Consider the following 21,912-nt stretch of genomic DNA (forward strand, 5'->3'; position numbering starts at 1 on the left):
TATATGCATTTCCAAACATTCTACTGCCAGGGCTAATACATTTTTACATGGCAGCTGAAATAAGTCTAAACTACTCATAGGTATAAAATTAAAAGCATTAAGCTGATGAAGAGATGGACTGAAAAGGTTCTTGAAATTTTCATGGGAGGAAGAGATACTCCCCAAAGTTGCCTTGTTCAGTTTTAGTAATTGACAAATGATCACCTTAGTCAGGGATTAGCAGACTATGGGATGGAGATCAAATCTGGTCTGCTACCTGTTTTTATAAATACAAGTTTTATTGGAACACAGCCATGTTCACTTATTTATGTGTTGTCTATGGCTGCTTTTCCAGAAAAATGGTAGAGTTCAGTAGTTGCAACAAAGGTCATATGGCCCTACAAAGCCTAAAATAGATACCATTTTGCTCTTTACAGAAAAGTTTGCACAACCCCGATGTAAAACTTTTGCTAAAATAAATGTTTGTTTAAACATGATCTAGTAGCAAAGCATTTCCTAATATGCCAGACAATGTATGTCTGTGTAGAGCACAATCCAATCAATCCTTACTCTGGGTACCCCAACACTTGTTTCTTAATGTTGGCTTGCTTTAAGCTTTCCCCAAATCTTAGGAACTGCATAATATCTGCAAGCATATGAATTAAAAATATCCTGGCTACTGGCATTGTCTCCTCTGGATTTCTAAATTCTACTGTACATATTTTTTTGTGCAATATGATCTAAACTTAAGAGTAGAGTATATCCATATATTTCTTTAAATAATAAACTCCCTCAAAATAGAAAAAGTAGTCAATCAGTATAAGAAATAGAAATAAAAAGCTCAATACAGATATTATGGGGGAAAATATATCTTACTCATTGTCAAAGTCAATTGCAGTGCAAAATTATATTTAATTTTCCATTCATTACAGTAAAATTGCACAAAGTCTGAGTCTTTCCAAATAATTTTTAACAATATAATTTTTCCAGAAATGGGAAAACCAGGATCTTTACAGAAATTTTAAAGCTCTAAGATTTTTTAAAAATTCAATATTTCGTTTAGGTTCCCATGTAGAAAGCTAATATGTATAATTTTCTGGTCTTAGGCAAAATCTGTGACTCTTAAAGAGAAAACAAAATCTAGATTGCTCTCTTGGACTTTTTAATAACATTCTTTTTATTGTACTTCATCATGTGGGTGATCCATTTCTTTATCTAAAGTCACAGCCAGACACATAAATGAACAAGAAGGCAAATAACCACCAATGTTATTCAGAGCATAAACTAATTCTGAAATTTGGGCATGGTCCCTTTAATAAAAAGCTTACCATTGTGGGAATAATAAACTTAGTAATAAGCCTTCCTCTTCCTCTCCCTCTCTCCCCTCTTTCTCCTCTTTCCCTTCTTTCTCCTTGCTTATTTCACTCAGCATAATGTCTTTAAAGTTAATCCACATTGTAACATATGTCAGACTTTCCTTTCTTTCAAGGTTGAATAATATTTCATTGTTAGAGTTGCAATTAAAAAAATGTCACTTTTAAAGGTGGAAAGATACACAAAAGGATAAGTAAAGACACAGAGAAATTAAATAATAAAAGCAATAAAGTAGACTTACTAAAATTGCGTACAATTTGTATCCTGCCAATACAGAGTATGTATTTTTTATGATTATAAAATGTGTAAAAATGATGATACATTTGACTACAAAAGAAAAAATCCTTAAAACTTAGGTAAGAGTATTCACAGACCACAAGAAAATTACAAAGAAATAACAAACTAATGACTAAAATCATCTTAAAGTTTGGAAGTTAAGAAATATTTACCTAAATAGCCTCCAAATCAAAGAGATTTAAAACTGACATTGCATGCTATCTGGAAAACATGGAAAGAATAATTCACATTACATACTTTATATTAAAACAGCTTAATTATATTCAGAGAAAAACACACAGCCTCAAATTCTTTCATATTTGAAGAAAATTGAAAATAAAGTAATTTAAACTCACTGTTATGGCCTGAATTGCATCCACGCAAAATTCATATGTTGAAGTCCTAACCCCCATACTATATTGAAGATAGGGACTTTACAATGGGTGTTGTATGTAGGGGATGAATCACAGGAATCTACTCTCAAAGCCAAGACTACATTCTATACACTGTATGTTAGCTAACATGACAATAAATTTTTTATATTTATTTATTTATTTATTTATTTTTCAACATTTATTTATTTTTGGGACAGAGAGAGACAGAGCATGAACGGGGAGGGGCAGAGAGAGAGACACAGAATCGGAAACAAGCTCCAGGCTCTGAGCCATCAGCCCAGAGCCTGACGCGGGGCTCGAACTCACGGACCGTGAGATCGTGACCTGGCTGAAGTCGGATGCTTAACCGACTGCGCCACCCAGGCGCCCCGACGATAAATTTTTTAAAAAAGAAAGAGGTCATTGGGGTACAGTGAGGTCAAAAGGGTGGGCTCTAATCCAATATGACTGGAGTCCCTATAAGAAGAAGAAATTTGGACACACAAAGAGACACAGGGGAGCCATACACACTGCAAAAGACCTTGTGAGGCCGTGATGAGAAGCCAAGGAGAGAGGTCCTGGAAAAAATCAAACCTGCCAACATCTTGATCTTGGACTTCTCGCCTCCAGAACTGAGAAAGTAAGAGTATACATTTCTGCTGTTTCAGCCACCCACTCTATTTTGTTATAGAGGCCCTAGCAAATTAATATATTCATCTAAATAATTAGTAAAAAGAAATAAATCAAAGAAAGTATGCAGTAGGGATTTAAAAAGACAAAACATAAAATTGATAAAATAGAAAACACAGAACTAGAAGAAGAAGAAAAAATGATGTTATGACAAGAGCAATAAAATCAGTACATTATTACTGGAGTAAGAAAAATAGGAAATATGCAAGATTAAGAATAAGTTCACAATCACAAATATAAAAGAGGTGAAAATAATTAAAAGGATGTACATTGGGAAACCCTATGGCAACAGTTTGATAATCTGGAAGAAACAGATGATTTAATAACAAAATAAATTACAAAATTGACCCAAGACATAATGAAAAACTTGGAAAGAATAATCACCATATAAAAGATTACAAAGGTGATTGAAGATTTATTAGTTTTTGTTTTTATTTTTTTAAGTTTATTTATTTATTTTGGGGTGGAGGGCAGAAAGAGGGAGAGACAGAATCCCAAGCAGGCTCCATGCTGTCGGCACAGAGCCCGACTTGGGGCTCAAACTCATGAACTGTGAGATCATGACCTGAGCCGAAATTAAGAGTCAGATGCTTAACTGACTTATCCACCCAGGTGGCCAGAAGATCTACTGGTTTTTAAAAAAACTGTCAGGTGACTTTACAGCTGAAGCTCTATCATTTAAAAAATATATTCATATGATTTTATAGCTGAGTTCAATCGAATCTTTGAAACGATATCATTTTCACTATTTAAAATTTTTTTTTAACGTTTATTTATTTTTGAAACAGAGAGAGGCAGATCATGAACGGGGGAGGGTCAGAGAGAGAGGGAGACACAGAATCGGAAGCAGGCTCCAGGCTCTGAGCCATCAGCCCAGAGCCCGACGCGGGGCTCGAACTCACGGACCCCGAGATCGTGACCTGGCTGAAGTCGGACGCTTAACCGACTGCGCTACCCAGGCGCCCCTCATTTTCACTATTTTAGATAATAAAAGATAAAAATCCCCCCAATGCGTTTCATGATGCTATTATATTACATAACAATGTAATTCTAAAACCTGACCAAGATGGAAGTATCTGTCTGAGAAAACTTGGGCCCTCAGATTAACCTCAGCATCACAAAAAGGGGGAAACTACATACCAAGTGTCTCTTGAGGTAGTGCAGTAGGAGGTACCTAGCACCACCCATAAATATTCTTGCCAAGGGAGGCAGGAAGGAAAGGGAGGGAGGGAGGGAGGGAGGGAAGGACAAATGTAAATTTAATTGAGCTTATAGATCTACTCGTTTACAGAAGATAGAGGGGGATAGAAGAATAAGCTGAACAGTGCCAGGAAGAAGCTAAGAGCCAAGTCCAGAATTGGGGGAAATCAACAGGGTCAGTGACCTGGTCCTTTCAAAAATCTAAATGGTAAGAATAAAAGGGGAAGGGATGCGCTACAGATTAAAAGAAAATTGAGAAATGTAACAGCGAAGTATGCTGTACGTTCCATTTTTGGTTTCTGATTTGAATAACCAATAAAAAGTCATTTTTTAGATCAGTCAGGGGAACTTGGTTAGGGGTCGTGTTACCCAATCCCAAAGAATTTTTGTTAATTTTGTTAGTTGTGGAAATGGCCTGTTATATTTAAAGTCTCCTTACCTATTAGATGTGAATAGTGAAGTATTTGTGACATTCTGTCTGAAATTTGATTTTAAAGACTTCAGAACGCAGGGTGCCTGGCAGCTGGTAGAACATGTGACTCTTGATCTCAGAGTCATGAGTTCTAGCCCCACCTTGGGTGTAGAGATTACCTAAAAATAAATAAGTAAATAAATACTCCAGAAATAAATTTTAAAAAGCGTCTATGTGTGGTGGAGGAAGCTACACTGATGAAATAAAACTGACAAAGTGATTGAAGCTCAATGATGAGGGCACAGGAGTTCGTAGACTGTCCTTGCCACTTCTGTGTATATTTGAAAAGATCTGTAATTAAACTTAAACAATAAAATTCTAAAATTCAAGAAAAAATATTCCTACTCACAGTTTTGGTACAAATAGATATTGCCCGAGTTCGCCAATGTGGACATTTATCATCATTTAGGAAGTTAGGTCTTATATCTCTGACTGAGACAGACAGATACTTGGGGATTCCTAGTTTAACCTGTATAGTTAGTTATACATAGTTTTCAAAAATGAGAAAGAAAATCATACAGTAAAAACAGATGTGGAGGGGCGCCTGGCTGGCTCAGCTGGTGGAGCATGCAACTCTTAATCTCAGGGTCATGGGTTCAAGCCCCATGTTGGGTGATAGAGATTAATTTAACAAATAAATAAAACTTTTGAAAAAAAAACAGATTTGGGGAAGATGTGGGAATAAATATGTCTGAAAAGCCAAAAAAGAAAGCAACAGCCTCTGAAGACACAGGACAAGTTCACTGTATTGTGTTGTGTAAGAATGAGAACTTGAGATTCCCTACGAAGAAATAAATATCATCCAACTTCCTACCTGAGCAAAGGGCAGCTTAGTAGGAAAGGAGGTATCATGAGTATTTTTAAGATTGCATTCTTTCTAGTATACTGGATGTCTAAATCTTACAAAGAGATGTCCTTAGTTACCTCTGAGCTGGGAGACTGTAAAGTCTAACCTGACAGGAGCACCAGGGTGGCTCAGTGGGTTGAGCATCTGACTCTTGGTTTCAGCTAAGGTCATGATCTCATGGTTCGTGGGTTGGAGTCCCATGTCTGGCTCTGTACTGAATGGTGGAGCCTGCTTGGGATTCTCCCTCTCTCCCTCTCTCTCTGCCCCTCCCCTATTCGTGCTCTCTCTCTCTCTCAAAATGAATAAATAAAGCTTTAAAAAAGTAAAGTCTAACCAGACATTTGTTAGGCATGGCTCACTCAGGTCACTTGCTCTGTACCCATCCTGCCCACTAAAGTGTAAGCGTCATGAGGGCAGGGACCCTGTCTGCAGTACATAATCCCATCCCTCCTAAAGTGCCCGAGCATGGTAAGTGCTCGCTGAGTATTATTTAACCGACTGATTGAATACCTTTCTGTTATAAAATTATTTCTCAATCTTCTCTAATGAATTTTATACGATAAGAGATTGTTTTCATTGAGAAATGGCATACAAAGGGCTTTAGCTCCCCTGCAGATTACATACGAAAATCCCCATAACCATTTGTTGTTCTTACGGGACTGCATGGACTCGGAAGGGCATTTATAATGCCAAATAATGCTCTAGGAAGTTAGCCAAGAACTCCACCATCACCTAGAAGTTGCGAAACCTTGAGAAGTTTCCTCCTGGTGTGTCTAAGAGTATTCAGGCTCAATCTGCACGCGGAATGTACTGGCTTACGTTGGCATTTTTGTCTTTCCCCCACCTCCCCCCTGTAAGTGACACCGCAGTTTCTTTTCAGGGTCATCCGCGATTCCAGCAGTCTTTTCCGTGTGCGGACGAGAGCTTGTACGTGCTTCCCCTGGCTCTCACAGCTGTAATAAGAGACAATCCCCGCAGCACAGTACAGGTTCTCAGCAGGATAAAAGCCGGTTTCTATAAGGTAATATTTCTCCCTTGAGAAAGTATAGTTTGTAACTCTGGCACTATCAAATTTCCAGGTCATCTTTGCTTGCTGGGAAAAAGAATCCTTATGAAGGGACGTTGCTCCCTGGAGGGAGAGGAAGGCAACGATCTCCCTCGCCCCCAAACTGCCCCCGCGTCCCGGAAGGATGGCGACAATGGGCCACACGGAGGCCGCCGAGCTGTTGGGCAGGGTGACCACAGAAGGGAAGATCCCTTAAATGGATTGACTCCCACGGCCTTCGCGTAAAGCTCTCGCCAACTGACCAACGCGGTCATCAGCCGTGCTCTGATCAGTTTCAAGTTGTTGGAGTGGCTCAGCGGATTAATAGGATGTTGCGCTGGCTTTCTCCAACGCACACGCCTGGAATCATTTAATGCCATTTTCAAGGGCAAAAGGAAGGAGATGTGCTAGCACGGCCAGTGAACAGAGAATGAGGGAGCCCCCATCGCCACCACCAAACAGCGAGAAAGAGCACCGCGTGGGAGAACATGAGCCCTCCCATTGCACCCGCCTTGCACTCTCTCCGTCTAAACTCCTGGCCGGCACAGTTCCACTTTCCCGGGTCCCCCCCTCAAAGCTGCTAAGGGAAGGTCCCCTTCCCTCTAACACGAACCCCAAAGTACATACACCTGCCCATCTCACTGCACTTCCAGTCAGGAGAACACTACAAGGCAACAGCTTTGTGACCTTTGGAGTTTACTCCGATTTTTCAAAAATCTGGAATAGACCTAGTAAAGGGGGAAGAAGAATCACTTGAGTAGAGTTGCACCCTGGGTAGCCTCAGGGTGAGGTGTACGACATCATTATTGGGTTCTATTTACTGGGTGTCTTACCTGCTCTATTATCTGTTTTTTTCAGATGTGAGCTGTTTTGGATTTTTAATTGCTCTCATTTACCAAATGCCTTACTCATTACACTATCTGGCCTTTCAGATGCGCCCTCCTTTTTATTTCACTGTGAAGAGAGTCTAGCCTGACAAAATTGGTAACTTGCTTAGTAATCCAAGAACTGTGAAGCACCGTGTACAGGTTGAGCTGACAGATTCCATAGCGGTGACTGACATTTGTCTCAGTCCTTATGATCAATGCTCTTTATAAGGACCAAAGAATTTGCCTTCAAAGAGAAATTTTAGATACTGACAATTGATTCGATAAGGATCAAATATTTCGTTGCATCAAATGCCTTCCGTATTCAACAGGACCGCTTCAGTGTCCTCCCATGATCTTCTAAAAACAAACAAGCAAACAAGTAAACCTTTGGGGTCTTTTGTAATTTAGAGAAGTTATAGTAGCGCTTAAATTTCTGAAAATGCCCATGTAGACAAATATATCCTAATATGTCTGCAGGAGGAGATAACAATGGAAACCCTTTCCAAAAAGTGTGAAGTCAGTGATATATTGAATGGATATAATATACTTTATAATATTTTGGATGTTTACATTTTGTCATTTTTTTTTCCCCGCTTAAATACTGGACAGAGGGGAGCCTGGGTGGCGCAGTCGGTTAAGCGTCTGACTTCAGCCAGGTCACGATCTCGCGGTCTGTGAGTTCGAGCCCCGCGTCAGGCTCTGGGCTGATGGCTCAGAGCCTGGAGCCTGTTTCCGATTCTGTGTCTCCCTCTCTCTCTGCCCCTTCCCCGTTCATGCTCTGTCTCTCTCTGTCCCAAAAATAAATAAACGTTGGAAAAAAAAATTTAAAAAAAAATACTGGACAGAAAAATATTTTGGCTCATTTATTCTCTTCTAAGAAAGTCTAAGTTGCTTTACATGTGACCAAGCACAGAGTTAACTAGAATTCCATAATCATACAATTCACTGTATAGATTCAGATATTCCGTGGCACAAATCATAACCAACAAAAAAAATCAGAGCTGCAAAAAGAGAAAAAGCTTATATGAGCATATGCCTATCTATTTGATTTCCTTCTAAAGAGTTTACTTTCTTTGTGCACTGTCTTTGGCCAACTACATTATCATTTAAGTTTTTTCTTTTTAAAAAAAAATTTTTTTGTAATATTGATTTATTTTTGAGAGAGAGAGAAAGCAGAGTATGAGTAGGGGTGGGGAGGGGCAGGGAGAGAGGGAGACACAGAACTTGAAGCAGGCTCCAGGCTCTGAGCTCTCAGCACAGAGCCTGACACGGGGCTCAAACTCACAAACTGCGAGATCATGACCTGAGCTGAAGTCAGATGCTCAACCGACTGAGCCACCCAGGTGCCCCTATCATTTAAGTTTTAATCAGTACTCACGAGCAATCTCTCTCTCTCTCTCTCTCTCTCTCTCTCCAATGGTTATAGGTCATTTAGATATTAGGTACTTTTCATGAACTCTCAGCCATTAGCTATGTGTGTGTATTCAATTACCAAAAATCTCTTTCAGATTTCTCTGTCTCAGAGCTATCTAAAGAATGAATTGTGCTGGCAGCCATACTCATTAAGAAATAGCTTCATAAAAGCAATTTAACCAGGTGAGGGTCCCTGTGCTTATGTAACAGATGGATCAGGCTCTTCTAAGTTTAAAATTTTTCCCTTTTAAGGCTTTTGATCACCCTGGAGGCTTCATAGACCAAAAATCTACATACTTTCACATGTTCATAGTTAACTCACTTCAACATGTGATCGCTTGGGCTAGGCCCTGGGGTTCAAACATGAATACCACATGTTTCCTCTTCAAGGATCTAACAATCTGAGAAGAAATCAGTAAATAAGATAGCCAACTGTGTCGCAACATAATAACTATAAAATTATCACTATGGAAAAGGCTCCCAGAGTATGTGAGAGCAGATGATCAATTCCTCCTAGAGGATGTGTAGAAAGGTCATAGACCCACTTTATTGCCTGCTTCCAAATATTTAATTTTTCCTTTGGGTGGGATTATAAGGATTATCCCCACTTTGGCTCCAGGGCTGAGTCTTCACAAGTATAACCCACTCCCAGACCTCTTCAGGCGATTAGCTCAAAAATGGACGCTATTATTTTCATTGGTCGTAGGGACTGGTAACAAGGATCTTACGTCCCGTTGGAAGGCTTTAAATATTATCTGTACACCAACAATTCTGAAATGTATCTTGCCAGTCTAGACTTCTCTCCCAAAGGTAGACTCAGATCCCTCTGCCTACTCAACTTCTTCACCTGGGTGTTGAGACACTTCTAAGAGTCCACATGTCCGAAACCTACACCAGGATCTTCCTCCCCAAACCTGCTCTATCTAGGGCCCTCCCCATCTCGATGGTTTAGGCTCCAATCTTGGAGACATTCCAGACTCTTCTTTCATCTCTCACCTCCTATCTGTCAGGAAATCTTGTTAGCCCTACACTCGGACGCTTTCCAGAATCCCACCATGCCTCATCACTCCCCTTGTGACCACCCTGGTCCAGCCATATTGTCTCTTGCCTGTATTATTTTAGTAGACTTTTTTGAGTCTACTGATTTCCCAGATTCCATCCCCACGCCCCTACAGTCTGCCTTCAAAGCAGCAGCCACAGAGATCCTATCAAACCTGACTTGGATCATTTACTCTTTGATTCAAAACCCTGCAGATGAAAAGCCAGAGTCTTTATAGTGGCCCTTATGACTTGGCTCTCTGATACTTCCGTGATCTAATATCCAGCTGCTAATCCCTTATTCACTCCATTCCAGCTACACTGGTCTTCTGATGCTGTTTAAACATGCTGGGAATATTCCTGCTCAGGACCTTTGTGCTGGTTGTGTCTTCTGCCCGGAACACTCTTCCCTAAGCCATTCACATGTCTCTCTTTCACATCCTCATGTCTTTGCTCAAATACCATTTTCTGGAAGAAGGCTCCCTGGTCACCAACATAAACTTCAACCCCCCACCCCTTCCTACACTCTCCATCCTCTTCACTCTGCACTATGTTTTTCTTTCTCCATGGACTTCATCATCATTTAACATGCTATGTGAATTACATATGTGTAAAGTTTACATATAAAATATAAACAAATATATATATAATTTTTTTGATGTTTATCTTCTCCCATTTGAATATATGCTTCAGAAGAGCAGGGATCTTTATTTAGTTTTGCTTACTGTCGTGTCCCAAGAACCGAGAAAGTTCCTGGCATGCTGTAGGTGCCCAATAAATATTTTTTTTAATAAACAAATAAAATAGGAAAGTCACAAAGGGCAAGAACTGAGAGAATTGGATCCAAAGCCTGATCAAACTATGCCTGAAGTCCACGCTGGACTTTTTTCAGTAGCCCAAAGCCACTATTGGATTTTACTTTTTAAGCCAGTTTGAATTCAGTTTTCTGGTACTTATCAGCAAAAGCAGCCTAAGAGATCCAGAGAAACTTCAGAGACCTCATATGAGGAGGGTCTTAAAAGGTAAATAGGATAGGGGAGCCTGGCTGGCTCAGTTGGTGGAGCACACAACTCTTGATCTTGGGGTTGTGAATTCAAACCCCAAGTTGGGTGTAGAGATTACTTAAAAAAATAAAACCTTAAAAAAAAAAGTGAATAAGATCTCATACTCCTTCACAGCCAAGACATGTCCAAGAGTGGTCTGTATATTTTGTCTGCATTTCCTCGTCAGCTCTAAGTAGGCCTCCACACCTAGCACTGCACCAAAACTGTAGTCAGTCAGGCCATCAGGGATCTTCTGATTGGACATGTGTTCAACTTTGATCTTGTTTGCCCTCTCTGTAGAGTTTGCCTCTTCTCTGCAGGGTTGGCCCACTTACCTCTCCGCCTTCCCTTTTTATTATACTACCTTCTTCTGGATTCCCCACTTTGTTTCTGGAAACTGCTTTACACCTCTGTGGTGGAGGCTGGGCATCTCCTGAAATTTGGTGTTCTCCAGGGCTGCGTCTGTGGACCACATCACCTCAGACTCTGCAGTGTCCCTGGGAGGGATCCCCTTCAGTCCACGACTTCCATAATGTGTAGATGATCTGCCGCCCATTCCCAAATTTCTGTGTCCACCTTAGACCTCAGAATACCACACGCACACATTCCATAGCCTAGCTTAGATCTCCCACAGGAATCCCAAACTCAGTAAAAGGAATCCATTGATTTTGAAGCAAAATCCTACTCCGGTCTTCCTTATTTGAATGCTCCCTCCTCTTCCAGTTGGTTCTCCAGCCATTTCTCCCTTAGATAAAAGCAGCCACTTCCTACCTGTGTCATTCTCTGCCTGTCCCCCTCCACGACTGCCAATCTTTCTCTAACCGGTGTTCATTACTGGGGACAGCACCCCACCTAGGGGGCATTTGGGAAAGGTGACTGGGGTGGGGGGTTACTTTTTGTTATCACATAGATTGTGAAGCAGTGCAAGCATTTAATTGTCACGGTCCAGGGAAGCTAGACACCCTGCAGCACCTGGGGCAGCCACATGTCCCTCAAATGCCTTGCCAGTCAATTGTGCCACCAAAGCAACTATTGAAGTAATTCTCTTTTTGTTTCTTCTTTGTCTTATAATTAGGGCCTTGTTGATGTATATATATATATATATATATATACACACATATATATATGTATGTACATACATATATATATGTATATATATGTGTGTGTGTGTGTATATATATATATATATATATACTTGTGTGTGCTTAATCTTACAATCCTAGTTTGACCAGCATGCTGCTGCTTTTTTTTTTTTTAAATCAGCGTATCTTTACCTTCAAATTTTGATTTCAAGATTTCTTTGAAAAAAGCAGAGGTCTAGATTTTTCCTATACTCTTGCACGGCAACAGGCAGCTGGAGCTGAACGGGGGCTGTACCCCTTCCACGGCACCTGCTCTCCAGAGTTCACTGCAGCCCCTGCCCCACGTTCTCCCCCACTGAGGCAAGAAAGTGAAGCATTGCCACTCATCAAAGTGTCTGCTATTGGTAACTCCTGTGGCTAAAAGAAGAGTCAAGTGTTTCTTTCATTCATTTGTTGTATCTATCAAAAACCAAAAAATGAAAGATAATGAATGGGGCCATGTCTTCAAGAAAATGGGAGGGAACGTATTTCTTTGAGGATGTGATGAGCTTTCTCATGTGTTTTCTTACTTTGACCAGCTTTATTCAAGTCTTAGAAATATTTAACTTTCTGGCATCTTCCCCAACCTAATTTTCAAACTGATTTAACCAAAGCTGCAAATACGGCTGTTGTTTCCCTGCTTAAGTACAGAAATCCCTCAGTAGCTGTCCACTTTTTTCAAGTGGCAAGTCCAAAATCCTGTCCAGGACCCAGAAGACCCTCCCGGCCTCATCTGTCACCCCTCCCACTTACTCTTTCTTTCTTCATCTGCTCTTGAAAGTTTCAAATCAGTTTCAAATACTCACGCGTTCTCTCATTCCCCCTTGCTTGTCTAGGGACATTCTTCAAGCCCTAACTCAGGCATCCTTCCTGTGAAAGGCCCCTTGATGTGAGTTATCATTCCCTGCACCTCCCTCCTCACCCTGAAATTTGAGTTAGTACTCCTCAGTGAGCTGTCCTAATGGGCCCACCCCCACTGTATTATCATTTACTGTCCTTTCAGTGCATCCCATCAGACTGTGAGATGGTTGAGGTCAGACACCCAGATTTACTCCCCTCCATAGCCCCAGAATCTGGCCCATAGGAGGAGTTCAATATATGTGGAATCAACAAACAAGTGGACAAGGAAAGAGAATTCCAGGCACAAGGAACAGCATGAGCAAAGGCACAGAAACATGAAGGCACAGGTTGTGTTTGGGAAATAACAGGAAGTTGGGTAGCTGGTGCTGTGCTTGGAGATGTGGTGGCAGCCAAATAAATCTGCAAAGGCTGTGGCATCAGATTATAAAGATCTCGGAAAACAAGACTGGGGAGGTTGGACTTTTCTCTGTAGGTGTTAGAGAGTCAAAGATGGGTTTAAGTAGGGAAAGCATGTGAGCAGATGCATATGACAAAATCGAGAAGGACACAGAAATGCCATGTTTTTCTGTCTGCTCTTTTCCTTAAACATTAAATTTTTCCCTAGCAGTGATTAAATTGAGAAGACGAAGAGAGGGCAAAAAATGGAGAGAAGAGAGAGAGAAGTGATTAAAACAGTTAAAAAATAAAAGTATCAGAGTTACGATGAGATATATGTGAAGTACGAATTTTGGCTCTGTCTGAATTTTCTTAATTCTTAATTTCTGTTTCCACATCCGAGATGTTAAGGTAACAACTTTTTACCCTCCTCAGAGGGTTGCTAATGATTAATTGAAATAATGTGTGTCGGGGCACCTGGCTGGCTGAGTCAGTAGAGCATGCAACTCTTGATCTCAGGTGGTGAGTTCAAGCCCCACATTGGGTGCAGAGCTTACTTAAAATAACACATGCCCGCTACAGAGCTTGTCCAAAGTAAGTGTTCAAATAACATTAGCTGTTGGTGTGGCTCCCCATTGCGTGCCACCTCCAGATGGCTCCCGGAGCAAAGCAGAGAAAGTTACAGTTGATAATGGAGGCAACTGTTCCTGCTCTGAAGAGAACACGGTGATGCTTACTGATGCTACCTTGCTCCCAGCCACAAATTAGGCAACATTCCCTTGTCTTTCCTCCTATCAAAAACTGGCCCTGTGAGCTTATTGCTGTAGGGCTATTGGTGAGAGAAAGTTTGCTTCAGGCACAGCTGTGGTGTGTGGACATCACCAGGGGCCTCCTCTCTTACAACTGCCTGGTCCTTGAGTCCTTCTAGACATGATCCTGACACCGATGAGACTCGAGGCAGCTGTTCTCATCCTGCCCCTGACTCAGGTCTCAGGACAATTGTTTCCTCATTGCCTGACCTTTTTTATCTAGATTCTGTTCCCTCGAGTTCTACAGAGGTGACTGAAGGCAAGGTGGCCACTGAATTCACAATGAAAGGGACAGTGACTTAATGTGTGAGCCCTCTCTCATCTGGTAAGTCTCTGCCTAAAGAAAGGGGGTGTTTCCCAGCTTCTAGGCCAATAGGTTTGATGAGAAGTGATCAGTGTCACTTGTGGGCTGAACGTTGAATGGCTGACATAAAATCCCTAGAGGTCTTTTCTCCTCTGCATGTGACCAACAAGGTCCAAGATGGTGGCTGCTCCATCCCTGAATGACTATCCCTGAATGACTATCATGGGCACACCTTTGCCCTGCTAACCTACATGGATGTGTAGCATTAAGTTAGAAATAATTAGTTGCTTTAAGCCCATGAGAATATAGGGCAGTTTGTTATGTAGCATAAACAGCCTAGACTGACTGATACACTAAATACAGTTAAGCACTTTTATGCATACACTATTCATCCTCCAAATAAATCTAGGAGGCAGGTATTGTTATGCACCTCCCCCTTTTTTTTGAGAGAGAGAATCAAAGAGAGAAGGAGGCAGAATCCCAAGCAGGCGCCACACCTTCAGCACAGGGCCTGACTCAGGACTGAAACCCATGAACCGCGAGATCATGACCTGAGCTGAAATCAAGAGTCGGACACTTAACTCCCTGAGCCACCCAGACGCCCTTGTTATGCCCATTTCAAGGATGAAAAAGCCTAGGCTGAGAGAAGTTAATTAAGTTGTCTATGGTCACTGCAGATGGCTAAGGCAATTTTTTATTCCACATCTCTCTGGCTCCCAGTCCTGGCTCTTAATCAGCGCTCCACCTCTGTCCTTTCGGTCTAGGTGCTTTCTGAGCCAGGAGGAAAATAACGCTCGTTACACATTCTCCCCAAACAGATATTTACTTCATCTTGCCCCCCACCACATAAGCTCAGATTTCCTATCGTACTTAACATCCACATGTTAAAAAAGCAAAATTCTGTTTCTGACAAACTACGGTAGCACCATAAATTGTAGTTCAATGGCTGGCATTCTATCACTTTCCTGAAAATATGACCTGGCAAATACAACTTCTTCTCACAGCAAGCAGCCCTCAGCTAAGAAAATTAGTTTTATTAACCAAAAAATCATTCTTTGACTTGATGGCTGTGTAGCTGACCTTTGGCCTCCTGTAATATAGCAATGTGTCTACCACAGTAAAAATGCCAGAGTAAGACAGGTCCCACAAAAGGCAATAAAGGAACAACATTCCAAAGACAAATGCACTTGAGACACATATGACAGCCATGGGAAGGGAGAGTAATCAGTTATAAGAAATGACAGTGTTTTGGCAGCTTCAGCTACTTTAACTGACAGGACACATAAAACTAATGTAAATTATTTTTTTTAAAGAGCAAGTCAAAAGATTTTCAAATACGAATCGGAGTTAGTTTGGGAGTTTGATTTAAGTCTGCTGGGTATTCCTAGTTTTTCAATGCACCAAGGTCGGCATTTTCCCTGGTACAAGCATTAAAATCTTTCTTGTTCTACTAATTTTTCTTTGGTCATTTGATTTAATCTGGGTTTTATTTTGCTGTTAATCCTCTCAGATTGACTTTGCCCTTCCAATATTCTCTTTGAGGCGTATCCTCATCTGGGTGTGTGTTTACAGTTACGTGTAAATCCCCCGTGAATTTCACTGGGAGTAGAGAGGGCAGTCCATTGAAATAGCCATTGTTGCTTCCAATGCAACCTGTTCTAAAAAGATCGTGAGATATTCCAACTTTTGGACGTTTTAAATGGGGACCCTAAAATACTACCACGACTTACTTTTAAAATGCCTATAAAGGGCTCTCGGGGAGGCAGAAATGAAAGTCTTAAGCTATGTTCACATTTATCCTGTGAATAGAAGGAAGAAACCAAACCAATAAACAAACTGAGTACCCTCCTCCTGAAGGCATTTCTTCCCCTAGCGTATCACTTACTCATCACTACTCGCACTGGGCCGAGCGGGTTCTATCTACTTTATTTGCCGCTCAAAGACGAGGGTATTGGGATTCTTGCTAAAGAACGGGACCTAAATCCAGGGGCTTTTGAAGTCTTCAGTGGCTTAATGTTCAAAACTTTACTTCCTCAAGATGAAGGTTCAGACACAATTTAGGTCAAAGGTTAAAGAAGTCTGCCATTCAGCGGACAGATAAGGGTTTTGAAGGTTGCCGCGGAGGCCGGGTGGCTGGGCCAGCCTGGGAAGCTGGAGGAGAAAGGAGACTCGGCCCCACCCTCGGCTATCTGCCTCTGGTTTCCTGAAGAACTAATGTTCATTAAATTCCTCTCCCTTAATAAAGAAGAAAGATTCACACCCACCAAGAAAAGTAAATCCTATTCTGGCAAAGTAGGTCAGCGTCGTGTGTCCCCGCTGGCAGTTCTCTGCGGTGTGGGCTTCGCGATGAGTCACAGGTATTTAGGACACTGTGCTTGATTAAACTTCCCCTTTTCCCCATCTGAAGGCTCTAGTGTCTCTTAGTCGGAGAGAGATGGAGTTGGCGGGTGTCTCTCTCTCGGAAGACTCGTAAGTGAAGACAGCAGATCTGAGGTCTACCTGGGCGCCAGCTTGATTTGGAACCGAAGCATCAGAAACATATACGCCGCGTGCCGAGAGGCCGCTGTCACATGAAAGCGGCTTAGCAGCATGGGAACTTTACTTATTTATTTTTTTTTACAACCCGTTTTAATGGGATTGGATTCAGTGCTAAAAAATTGTACTCTCTGCTCTTAAAAACAGAAATGCAGACACATCGCCCCCAGACTTCTGGTTCTGTCTCCAGACTCATCGATATGGCCATTTAGCACTTGTGTGGTAATCAGAGAGCCACGGTAAGGATTTTCTCATTGAAGCGGTAAGACAATAGCAGTCTTTGGATGTAGTTCTGGGGCGTCACAGGAGAGTAACGCACGGGTTATGGATGTCAGTGCAAATGCCAAAAGTAAACCTCCCCTATGCAAGCAGATGAGGTGGCATTCATGACTCTCCCACGCACATGGCCCCAGACAAGTGTCCCCAGAGCCAGATGGTACCCATGGGGACAAGTGTACCCAGAGCAAGATTTTTGAGGGGCGCCCAGGTGGCTCAGTAGGGTGAGCGTCTGACTCCTGATTTTGGCTCACGATTGTAAAATCAATCGTCCTGCATTGGGCTCTACGGGGACAGTGCAGAGCCTGCTTGGGATACTCTCTCTCTCTCTCTCTCTCTCTCTGTCTGCCCCTCCCTCACGCTCCCTCTTAAATAAATAACTAAACATTAAAAAGAAAAAAGATTTTTGTAAAGGAGGACTTAATAATCGTTACAAAAGATTTCACGTGCGTGTTCCCGTTGCTGGAGCCAGAGAATAAGAGCTAGGAATTCTTGGGTCTTGTGATTACATCCATTGCCAACTCACTGTGCACTTGAGCCTTATGTATTTTCCACTTCTGTTTTTCTTTTCTTTTTTTTTTTTTTTAATTTGTTTAATGTTTATTTTTTTGAGAGACAGAGAGACACAGAGCACGAGTGGGGGAGGGGTAGAGAGAGAGAGAGAGAGACGGAGACAGAATCCGAAGCAGGCTCCAGGCTCTGAGCTGTTAGCACAGATCCCAGTGTGGGATTTGAACTCACAAACCGTGAGATCATGACCTGAGCTGAAGTCGGATGCTTAACCCACTGAGCCACCCAGGTGCCCCTCCACTGCTGTTTTTCATGACTGTACAGGAATACAACTCTGCAATAAACCAGTGGGGAGGGCTACCTTTTCCCTGCACATTAGCTAGCCTCTCGGAAGTAACTTTTTTGTGTGTTCTTGCCTGTTAGCACAGGTAGAAACCAGCGCAGGGCACTGCCAGGCTTGGAGTTGGCACCTAGAGGGAGCGGCTGTGTGACCTGAGTCCCCACCTTCTCTTCTCATGTGCCCCCAAAGCTTTCTTGAGTTGTGTTAGAAAGACATGTGGCCATTGGTTAGAAGTGCTTCTGTCTTAAAAGAAAAATGCTCACCTCAAACCTCAGGTAAGTCCATTTGAGAGGGAAGCAGAGTAGGGACATGAAGGAAGCACTGGGTTAATTATCTGCACGCATTACTCTCAGCAGCCACCCAGGACCAGGGCCCAGGGCTTCACCAGCTCGTGGGTCATCTGGGCATGTTGTTAAATGCAGATTCTGATTCCCTGGGTCTGGGGTGGTCCTGAGATTCAGCATTTCTAGCAGGGTCTCAGGCGATGTGCGGTTGTAACAAAGAAAGTAATCTTGGCTCAAATCCTGGTACGAACAAATGTCATCATATGCAGCAGGCACTTAATCTTAACCAAACTCCAGTGTTTTCTTCTGTTCTGGGTATTAACTATGATGGCATCTTGGAAATGCAGATGAGAAATGACAAGGGCTGGAAAGAAGGCCATGGTAATCGGGTGGACATAAGGGTAGATATAAGCCCCTGAGACCCCTAAGGAGGCCAAATTAATGGGATCGACTTACCGCAGGAAGTGGGGTGCCGGAAAGAGTCAAGGATGCTCCCCGGGTTGTGGAAGTGGATGGGCAGGTGCACATGGTTGCCTGAAGACAGGGGAGCACACGGTGAGAGAGGGGAGAGGCCACACTGGGGAGAAATGACAAATACAATTTGGGGCACACTGAGCTGGGGATGGGGGCTGGAGACACAGGTTGCGAAAGGGCTCACACGGGAGACCAAGTGGAGTGACCCAAAAGGAAAAGCCGGGAAGAAGCTGGCAAACACTCGTGTTTAGGGCATAAGTGGCAGAACAATCTACAAAAGAGACGGAGGAAGATGTGCCCACGGGTAGGAAGAAAGCCAGGAACGCGTGGCACCTTGTGCTGGGAGGCTGGGAAGGGTAACGCTGGCGAAGACGAAGTGAGTGGGGGAGGACGCCTGTTTGGGAGAGAAGATAGCAATTCTGAATTGGAGACACTGATTGTGAGATGTGGGACAGTGACCTGTGACTTTGCCAGGAGCTGCACCCGCAGAGGGGTGCCATGGGGGTCCAACCCAAGCCGACCGGAGTGGGGAGGTGGCGGGTCACAATCAGGATACACTGGGAACTGCACACAGAGGCCCTGCGATGGGGGGGGGGGGGGGGGGAGTGGGGGCAGCCGGAGCGCGGGGTTTCACACAGGCTGACCCAGGCCAGTTTCCCAGTTTCCCCCACTTTTCGTTTTTAAAAGTTAGCAATTAGAAATGCTAAAAAAAGGGGCGCCTGGGTGGCTCAGTCGGTTAAGCGTCTGACTTCGGCTCAGGTCATGATCTCACAGTTCCTGAGTTCGAGCCCCGCGTCGGGCTCTGTGCTGACAGCTCAGAGCCTGGAGCCTGCTTCACATTCTGTGTCTCCCTCCCCCTCTCCCTCTCCCTCTCTCTCTCTCTCTCTCTCTGCCCCTTCCCTGCTCATGCTCTGTCTCTCTCTGCCTCAAAAATAAAGAAACACTAAAAAAAATTTTTTTAAATGCTAAAAACAAATTCTCCATGAAGAAAATGTTTAAACCTTTCAATACAATATCATAAGTATTAGAGAGTGAAAGCATCAGCAGAAATTGGAAAGGAGCCTTTCAACCTAATCTCTGTAACAGCTGCCCCACTAGTTGAAAAGTTTAACAAAGCGAACTTTTTGTGAGCCAAATGGCACATAACTGACTGGAATACTTTCTGACAGAGTTGGCCAAACTGACAGATGATTTTAAGAAGCGTGCATGTGCCCGAGGCCTTTGGTAAGCTCCTTTTGGTAGAGAGTTTTAGGGTGTCCCATCTACATTATCTCTGAGACATATCTGAGACAGCGGGCTGTGTAGCCCTTTTGATTTTCCCTGATCTTGCAGTGACCAGAAAGCCAACATCAGAACCGAGATGTAGAAAGAGTTACGTAAAAATTCTAACGTGAGCCAAAACATGGTATGTGCTGGGGTCAAAATGAATAGCCAGGCTTGGGAATACGACCTTGTCTTGTTCATCTTGCCATCCCACACTTTAGCTAACCGAGGACCCAGCCCACAGAGACCCTTGACAAATGTTTGTGGAATGAAAGGCAACATAAAATATTGCATTTAGCAAGCCCCGCTCAAATCCCACTACTTCAGAGGGCTTTTCCTGACGAATCCCACTCTCAGAAGGCACTTTGTACTCGTGGATTTCTATATAAGCTTTTAATCTTGCCATCTTGCAATTATTATTATTCATGTGTTGTTTTTAATTATTCTCTTATTAATTTGTGTGTGTGTGTGTGCATGTGTGTGTGCACACGTGTGCGTGTGCCTCACTTCTATTGACTACAGGTCCCTTCAGTCAGATCCTTTATGTTTTTTCTGTTTTGAATTCCCAAAGTGCCTTATATGGGTCTGGGCACTGCGGATGCTTAAAAATACTTGTTGATGAAAAATCTCTCCTCTGCCTGGATTGCACGGTCAGATATTTTAATCACTACCAATAATTCTCCTGTCCCGAGTATATATGCTTTTCTACTTCATAGGGAAAAAATGAGAAATACTCAAGTGCTAAGATTTTGTAATCAAATGAATTTCTAAGATAACTAAGACTTGATTTTTCTCTAGAAGGTCAGTAGAGTCCTTATTTTTGGCCGCAAATTCTCACACACACCTAAAGGCTAACCTAGAGTTGATAATACATCGCATCCAAGCTGGGGCTCTCACATACCAAACACATAGTGCACTTCAATTCTGTAGATCAGTGATGCAAAAAAAATACACTCCGTATTTCACATACAAACAAATATATTATGGGAAAGATCCAAAGCAGCGATTGTACGAACTAAATGAATTCTTTATGATTTACTAAAACTGGACATTTCCCTGATGAGCATTCATTTCATCAAGATGCTTGATAGAAGCAGAAAGTTTTCCAAGTCAGAGAAGAACCAGTCCTGTTTGGCACAACAATCAACATTAAAAAGGGCGAGATGCGGGGTGCCTGTGTGGCTCAGTCTATTGAGTTTCCAATTTTGGCTTAGGTCATGATCTCACGGTTTGGTTTGTGAGTTCAAGCCCCATGTCGGGCTCTCTGCTGTCAGCACAGAGCCTGCTTTGGATCCTCTGTCTCCCTCTCTCTCTGCCCCTTCCCTGCACGTGCTCTCTCTCTCTCAAAAATAAAATAAAAACTTTTTTTTTTAAAAAAGACTAGATGCTTCCTTTTCATATTTAGGGAAATGCAAACATCAAAAGGCAATCTCTTTTGATAACTATAATTACAGTCTTCATGCAGTATACAACTATAATATACACCTTTTATAGGCTTACCATAAAATTCATTCATTCATTCATTCATTCAACAAATATTTATTGAGCACCCACAAAAGGGGCTTAGGATATGTGAGAAAAGCAAACAAAATCCCTGTCTTCAGCTACCACATTCTGGTTTAATAAAACAACATCAGCACAATGGCATTATATTTTGGAATTAAAAGAAATTGCTTAGGGTTTTTTTTCTGGAGAATATATTTAAAATTCAGAACAACACCGTGGTCAATTGAGGTTATAATTGTCATTTTAAATAAAAATTTCTAAATAGTTTCTTTTTTTAATAATTTTTAAAAATTTAAAATTTTAAAAAAGTTTTATTTATTTATTACTGAGAGAGAGAGAACACAAGCTGCGGAGGGGCAGAGAGAGAGGGAGACACAGAATCTGAAGCAGGCTCCAGGCTCTGAACTGTCAGCACGGAGCCCAATGGGGGGTTTGAACCCATGAACTGTGATATCACGACTTAAGCCGAAGTCAGGCACTTAACTGACCGAGCCACCCAGGCACCCCTGAAATACTTTCTTATTCAGTATTTTAAGTCCACCAAATAATAATTACATAAAAGAACCACTACCTAGTCTTACGGATGAAGCCTATGGAGACTCAGGAAATACACATTTTTCTATGTTTTAAGCTT

The 21,912-nt window shown here is 42.2% G+C and overlaps 1 long non-coding RNA gene across 1 annotated transcript in view; it reads left to right on the forward strand.

The window, feature by feature from the left end:
- Window positions 1-7,754, forward strand: part of LOC125167637 (uncharacterized) — a 232,336-nt gene extending 224,582 nt beyond the window's left edge. The window contains exon 5 of the long non-coding RNA XR_007152862.1: window positions 6,292-7,754. This is a non-coding gene — a long non-coding RNA (uncharacterized LOC125167637). The remainder of the gene's footprint in view (window positions 1-6,291) is intronic.
- The last annotated feature ends 14,158 nt before the right edge of the window (window positions 7,755-21,912 follow it).

This window comes from Prionailurus viverrinus, chromosome B3 (genome assembly GCF_022837055.1).
Source record: "Prionailurus viverrinus isolate Anna chromosome B3, UM_Priviv_1.0, whole genome shotgun sequence".
Lineage (NCBI taxonomy): Eukaryota > Metazoa > Chordata > Mammalia > Carnivora > Felidae > Prionailurus > Prionailurus viverrinus.